We start from the raw sequence: 6,897 nt of genomic DNA on the forward strand, positions 1-6,897 counted from the left end.
GTGTGTGTGTGTGTGTGGTGTGTGTGTGTGTGGTGTGTGTGTGTGTGTGTGTGTTTCCAGACAGGGTTTCTCTTGTCCTAGGACTCACTAGGTTGGCCTTGAACTCACAGAGTTACATCTGCCTCTGCCTACCAAGTGCTGAGATTAATGGTGTGCACCACCACAGGCCCAAATAGTTTTTCTTATTATTAACTCAGCCTTGTTCCTTTTCAAAAACGTTTACTTTTTCTAGGTAGTCAGGAAGTGTGAACTCTCCTACCCCCACCCCCCACTTTTTATTTATTCTGTGTGTGTGACTGGAAACATGTTTGCATCTGCTGCCTCCCCACTCATTGGGAGATCCAGCCAAGGACAACCTTCAGGAGTTGGTTTTCTTTGTACCATGGAATGGGGGATGGGGGGGACTCAAACCATGAGACTTAAGTTGTAAAAGCCTTTGCAGGCTGAGCCTTCTTCCTGTCTCTGCTTCTGTTTCTTTAACTCTCTGGTCACTCTCTAAATCTTCACGCAAACTCTTACGATAAGAACATAAAGAAAACCAGGCCAAGCCAAAGGATGGATCATGTCCAGTGGAGGGAGGGTAGTGACATGCCTTTGCTGTGAGCTTTTCAGAGCGGGAAAACTCTCTCTCTCTGACCAGCATCCTGGGATCCGGTCTGTCTCTCCTTTCTAGCAAGAGGAAGAAGCAGGTTTAGCTGGGGGATGGAACGTTCTGAAGGTCTAAGGTCGATCGATCTGTATCCAGACTTGAGCACAGACTCTGGTCACTTAGAGGCAGAATCCTTGACCTCTGCACTCACTCTGGAGTGAGTCTGAGGTCACTTCAGACACTGGGTACTGACATCTGCATCTAGGAGGGGGACCTTGTCTTCAGGCTCCACCAGCTTGACTCACTGGAGACTGACTGTGGTCCCAGGGCAGCTCAGGGTTTATGGATGACAGTTTATGACCATCATTAGCCAAATCCCGGGCTGTGGATGAAGCAGCCAACACTGTCAGCTGACTGTGTCATGCCATGAACCACCCTGCCCTCAGGGCCTCTGTTCACCCTAGAACCTTTGATGATAGTGGGGAAAAAAGAGAGAGAGAGAGGTGATCAACCATGATCCCTCCCCCTAGCCACACACTGTGTCACTCAATGTCCCCTGACTTTCACTCCCAGACTTTGCTGGATGTTAGGGGAAAGGACACAATGAATGGGACCCGGATCTAGCCCGGAGGGAAACTTCCCATGCAAATGAAGATACCTCAGTAATTATAACACAGTGACCTGAGGGTGTGACAACATGGGAAGAATGACTTGTTCCTGGTCTTTGCTACTTTATGGTTTCTTTTTCCCACCCTTTAACCTCCCCCCCCATCTTGCTCTTCACCTCCTATCACTAGATTAAGGATAGGATAGAGGGAAAGAAGAGAGAGAGAGAGAAATCTCTGGATGTAATTTCTTTGTTCTTGTTTCTTCTTTGAACACGAGTAGGAACAAACCACAACCAACCCCACCCCCGAATGACCCCAACCACCAACCCTACCTCTCGGGACCCTAGCATTTCTATATCCTCTGAAAAGCTCCCAGAATCCCAAACAATCACACACTCGCAGAAACTATCCAAAGCTGGCAAAACCACGCCTCTGCTAGAGCATGAGGCAAATCACAGTCAGCTGTTGTCCCCAGCAGCCCCTTCAATGAAAAGGAAAACACTTTCTTCTAATATTTCAGTGATTTTTTTTTTAAAAGAAACTAAAACTCCAAAATTGTCACTACAAAAATTAATCGTGCCCAGAGGTGGGAAAGTGCTTCTCTGGTGCACTGACTGTTAAGAAACATCTGAGGGGAGGGCGTTGCAAGGGTGAGGCCTAACAGAGGGAGGAGAATATGCAAAGGCACAGAGCTGCCAGGGAGCAAACACTGCTTCTTGAATGTGGCCTAGGACCTATGGGTCTAAGGGCGGGGAGAGATGGACCTGGCGTGTTGAATAGGTGTGGGGCAGGAGACCGTGCCACCGGGCAAAAAACTTGGTAAGGTCAGGCAGATTCAGAAACCCCAGCAATTCTCATCATTGAGAATGGTAGGCACTGAGATCTACTCCTGACCAGGTTCCTGTCCTGGAACATGGGACCACCACACCCCATGGAGAGGACTGGACAATCAGTCTTGTAGGGGCAACACAGGAAGTGCCCTCCACGTGCAGAGGGGGCATCCCTAACCTCTCAGACCAAGCCAACAGAAAGCATCTGCCTTTAGACCCCAACCCACCCCAAAATGTATATAAGACCCTATTCACAAGGAATAAAGACTCAAGAGTTATTTCGTCAAAGCCTGGCTGAGAGCACCTGTTTAATCAGCTGTAACACCCTTAGGGGAGAGTGTTCTCACCTGAAGCTTTTGTCGCTGGAAGCTGCTCCAACCTACCACAGCCACTTCCTCTCTGTGGCCCCAACCTTGGCTCCTAGCCACCTGCCTGTCTGGATCCCGCTGCCTGCCACCAACTGCGGGGCAGCAGTGGCCTTGGAAGAGGCCTGGTAGCCAACCTTGCTCGTACTCCCCCCTCAGAGAGATTTGGCAGGGCCAGAGCCCTGCAGATCCCCATGGGCAGCACCTGGTACACAGACAGGCAAATCTGGTTTGTATCACAAAACAGAACAGAGAAAGGACATGCTAATGAAGCTGGTGAAGAGTCCAGGGACAGTCTGAAGGGAGTCAAGGTCAAAAACAGGGACTTGATGTTCATGGCAGGGTGCAGCTGTGCCAACTTTATAAGAGTCACGGCAAACCAGGTGGCTCGTGCCAGCAGTCCCAGAGCTGTGGAGGTGGAGGCAGGAATCTGAAGTCAGTCTGTCTTTACTGCATAACAAATTTGAGGTCAGGCAGGGGTATATGAGACCTTGCCTAAAATAGAGCCTCCCAATGCAATGTGAGACAGAGAGAGGGGTGGGGGTGAGGTCAGAGGTAACATGATGGCTTACTATACATGAGGTCCTGAGATAAAATCCTCCGCTCCTCAGCATAGGGAGAAAAAAAAAATCTAATTACAACATCCCAAGGTTTGGTGGCACACACCTCTAATTCCAGTCCGGGGAGGCAGAGGTAGGTGGGTCTTTGAAAGTTCAAGATCAGCCTAGTCTACATAGTGAGTTCTAGGACAGCCAGGGCTACATAATAGAGACCCTGTCTCAAAACAAACAAAACCGCCACTACCACCAACTTAACAAAGACGCCTCAGAAAACTTCCCACCACATCCGCTACCCTCTTCCTCAAAGCTTCGCACTGTGCTGATCTCTGGAATCATGAAGGAGTCAGGAGGTGATGTCACACACCCATAACCCAGCACCCGGGAGGCAGGAGGGTCAGAACTTCAAGATGGTTCACTGGGTAAAAGCGCTTGCCATGCAAACCTGATGCCTGTGGTGGGAAGACAAGCAATTCACCAGGGTTTTCACCTCCATATGCTCACTGTAGCTTGTGCAGCCTCTCCCCCGCCCATGACAATAAATTAAAAATAAAACTTACGCCCCACCACCACACACACATACCCATGTTCATGCTGGGAACCCTAATAAATACAATGGGTCACAAATAAATATATGGAAATGTGAAGAGAGGCTTGGGAAGGAGAAGGATTTGGTGGAGGGGGGCAGATAAGGAAATAGTGGGCAGCTGAGTGTGAGTGTGCACACGTGGGAAGCAGAGGCAGGTGGATATTCTGTGAGCCCAAGGACAGCCTGGTGAGCACAACAAGCTCCAGGACAGCCAGGGCTACATACAGAAACCATGTGTCATTCCCCCACTCCCGGAAGAAAGAGAGACAGAGAGAGAGAGAGAGACAGAGACAGAGACAGAGAAAGACAGAGAGAGACACACAGAGAGACAGAGAGAGACAGACACAAAGAGAGACAGAGACAAAGAGAGACAGAGAGAACAACATGACAAGGCTTTAAAATGGCTCAGCAGTTAAGAGAGTATGCTGCTTTTCCAGAGGACCCAGGTTCAGTTCCCAGCACCAGATCTGGCAGCTCACAATCTCCCGTTCCAGGGGATCTGGTGCCCTCTTCTGGCCTCCACAGTCAACAACACAACATGACATCTACAAGTACATGTGCACATTATTTTAGATGAATGTTATCACACCTGGTTAGATTTTATTTATATTTGCTATTTTTGTTATTTGGGTTTTTAAAAAGATTGGCCTGGCAGTGGTGGCACACGCCTTTAATCCCAGCACTTGGGAGGCAGAGGCAGGCAGATTTCTGAGTTCAAGGCCAGCCTGGTCTACCGAGTAAGTTCCAGGACACCCAGGGCTATACAGAGAAACCCTGTCTGGAAAAACAAAACAAAACAAAAAATCTCTTTAATCTCTTTTTACAGTCCAGTCATTAGCCCCAGTCCGCCCTCTGACAGTTCCTCATCCCATTCCTGCCCTGCCCTGTCTCCAAGAGGATGCCCCACCACTCTGTTTATTTATATGAGTCTTACCTGTCTGTGTGTTTGTGCACCTTGTGAGGGCAGTGCCATGGGGGCCCAGAAGAGAACACTGGATCCCCTGGAACTGGAGATAAAGGTATAGTGAGCTGCCATGTAAGTACTGGGAATCAAACCCAGGTCCAGTGAAAGAGCAGCCAGTACTCTTGACAACTGAGCCACCACGCCCGGCTCACTTTTTGTTTTTTTAATTTGGCTTTTCGAGACAGGATTCTCTGTGTAGCTTAGCACTAGCTTTGTAGACCTGGCTTTAAAACACACGGTCAGCCGGGCGTGGTGGCGTACGCCTTTAATCCCAGCACTCGGGAGGCAGAGGCAGGCGGATTTCTGAGTTCGAGGCCAGCCTGGTCTACAAAGTGAGTTCCAGGACAGCCAGGACTACACAGAGAAACCCTGTCTCGAAAAACAAAAACAAAAACAAAAACAAAAACAAAAACAAAAACAAAACAAAAAAACACACGGTCTTTTGCTGAGCCTGGAACTCACTTTAACACTGACTGGTCAGTCAGGCTCTGGGATCTGCCTACCTCTAGCATTGATGTTATGGGCGTGGCCTGTTACGTCTGCCTTTTACGCGGGGTTAAGGTACTTAGGTCCTTACACCTGCAGAGCAAGCTCGTTACTCCATGAGACGCTTCCCCAGCCAGTCGTTGCATATGTTAACATACACAGCTGTTTATAGATCTATTGGGAATCAGAATAAGGGCTACGAAGCGACAGCTGTATGCTCAGGTTTATTAGATCTTGCCAGTTTTTCAGTGTGGTTGTACCAATCCATATTTCTATCAGATCTTAAAACCTAGACATTAGGGCTATCGAGATGGCTCAGCGACTAAGAGCACTGACTGCTCTTCCGAAGGTCCTGAGTTCAAATCCCAGCAACCACATGGTGGCTCACAACCATCCATAATGAGATCTGACACCCTCTTCTGGGGNNTCNGAAGACAGCTACAGTGTACTCATATACATAAAAATAAATAAATAAATAATAAAATAAAATTTAAAAAATTAAATAAAATCCAGACATTAAAATAGATGGTTGGAGCCGGGCATGGTGGCGCACGCCTTTAATCCCAGCACTCGGGAGGCAGAGGCAGGTGGATTTCTGAGTTCGAGGCCAGCCTGGTCTACAGAGTGAGTTCCAGGACAGCCAAAGCTACACAGAGAAACCCTGTCTCGAAAACAAACAAATAAAAAAAAGACTAAAGGCGTGCGCCACCACACCTGGCAGTACACAACTGTTAACCCCAGCATTTAGGAAGCTGAGGCAGGAGGATTGCTAGGAGTTCCTAGCAGCCTGGACATAGTAAGACTTTGTCTTAAGAGAATTTTTTTTCAGTTGGTTATCGTGATGGTCAGCTTTAATTCCAGCATTGGGAGGCAGATCTCTGAGTTCAAGGCCACCCTAATTACAGAGTGAGTTCTAGGACAGCTAGGGTTAAACAAAGAAACCATGACTCAAAAACCAAAAATAAACAAATAAGTAAAAATAAATAACTTTAAAAACCCTTTAAAAAGTATATCTATTAGATATAAAAATAACAGTAAAATGCCCCTCGCTACTGTGGCACCTGTCATTGCCTCCGTCAGCCTTGAGGGCTCTTTCTCAATTCATCATTGCCCCCAAAGCTAATGACTACCCTGAATTTCAGTTAATAATTTCTTTGAGTTTTGCTTCCTTTCTGTCATTCACCTTATCGGCCCCACCCCTGTTTGAGACAAGTCCATGCTCTGTAGCTCAGCCTGGCCTTGAACTTGTAGTTAAACTTCCTACCTCACTTTCCCATGTGCCGAGATCACTTGCATGACCCGAGTCTTTTTTTCCGATTTAAAGAATATTTATTTATGCATCCCTAAATTTTGTTTTTAGTTTGCAAGTTCAAACTTTATATAAATGAAACAATTCTCGTTTTTTTCTTTTTTAAAAATTTTTTATTAGATATTTTCATTTACATTTCAAATGCTATCCCAAAAGTCCTCTATACTCCCCCCCCCCGCTCTGTTCCCCCACCCACTCACTTCCACTTCTTGGCCCTGGCACAATTCTGGTTTCTGACCTCCTAACCTGAGGTTATTTGTACAAAACGCAAATGTTTTACAAAACCTCGTGAACTCATCAGCTATGGATACTGGTGTACGCCGGTAAGTTAAGAAAACAACAAATCTGGGGAGGGGGTGTTAAGGGTTATTAAAAAGGGAGGAGCTACTGCAATTACGAGGGCTCTGGGACCGTCGCAGTGAGGAGGGCTCTGACCTGGAAACATCTCCAAGGTCTCAAGGGCAAAACCAGGTTTTCTTTCACAGGAAAGAGAGAACAAGCTGGGCGTGGTGGTGCACGCCTTTAATCCCAGCACTCGGGAGGCAGAGGCAGGCGGATTTCTGAGTTCGAGGCCAGCCTGGTCTACAAAGTGAGTGCCAG

The sequence above is a fragment of the Mus caroli genome, chromosome 4, assembly GCF_900094665.2.
Source record: "Mus caroli chromosome 4, CAROLI_EIJ_v1.1, whole genome shotgun sequence".
In the NCBI taxonomy this organism is placed as follows: domain Eukaryota; kingdom Metazoa; phylum Chordata; class Mammalia; order Rodentia; family Muridae; genus Mus; species Mus caroli.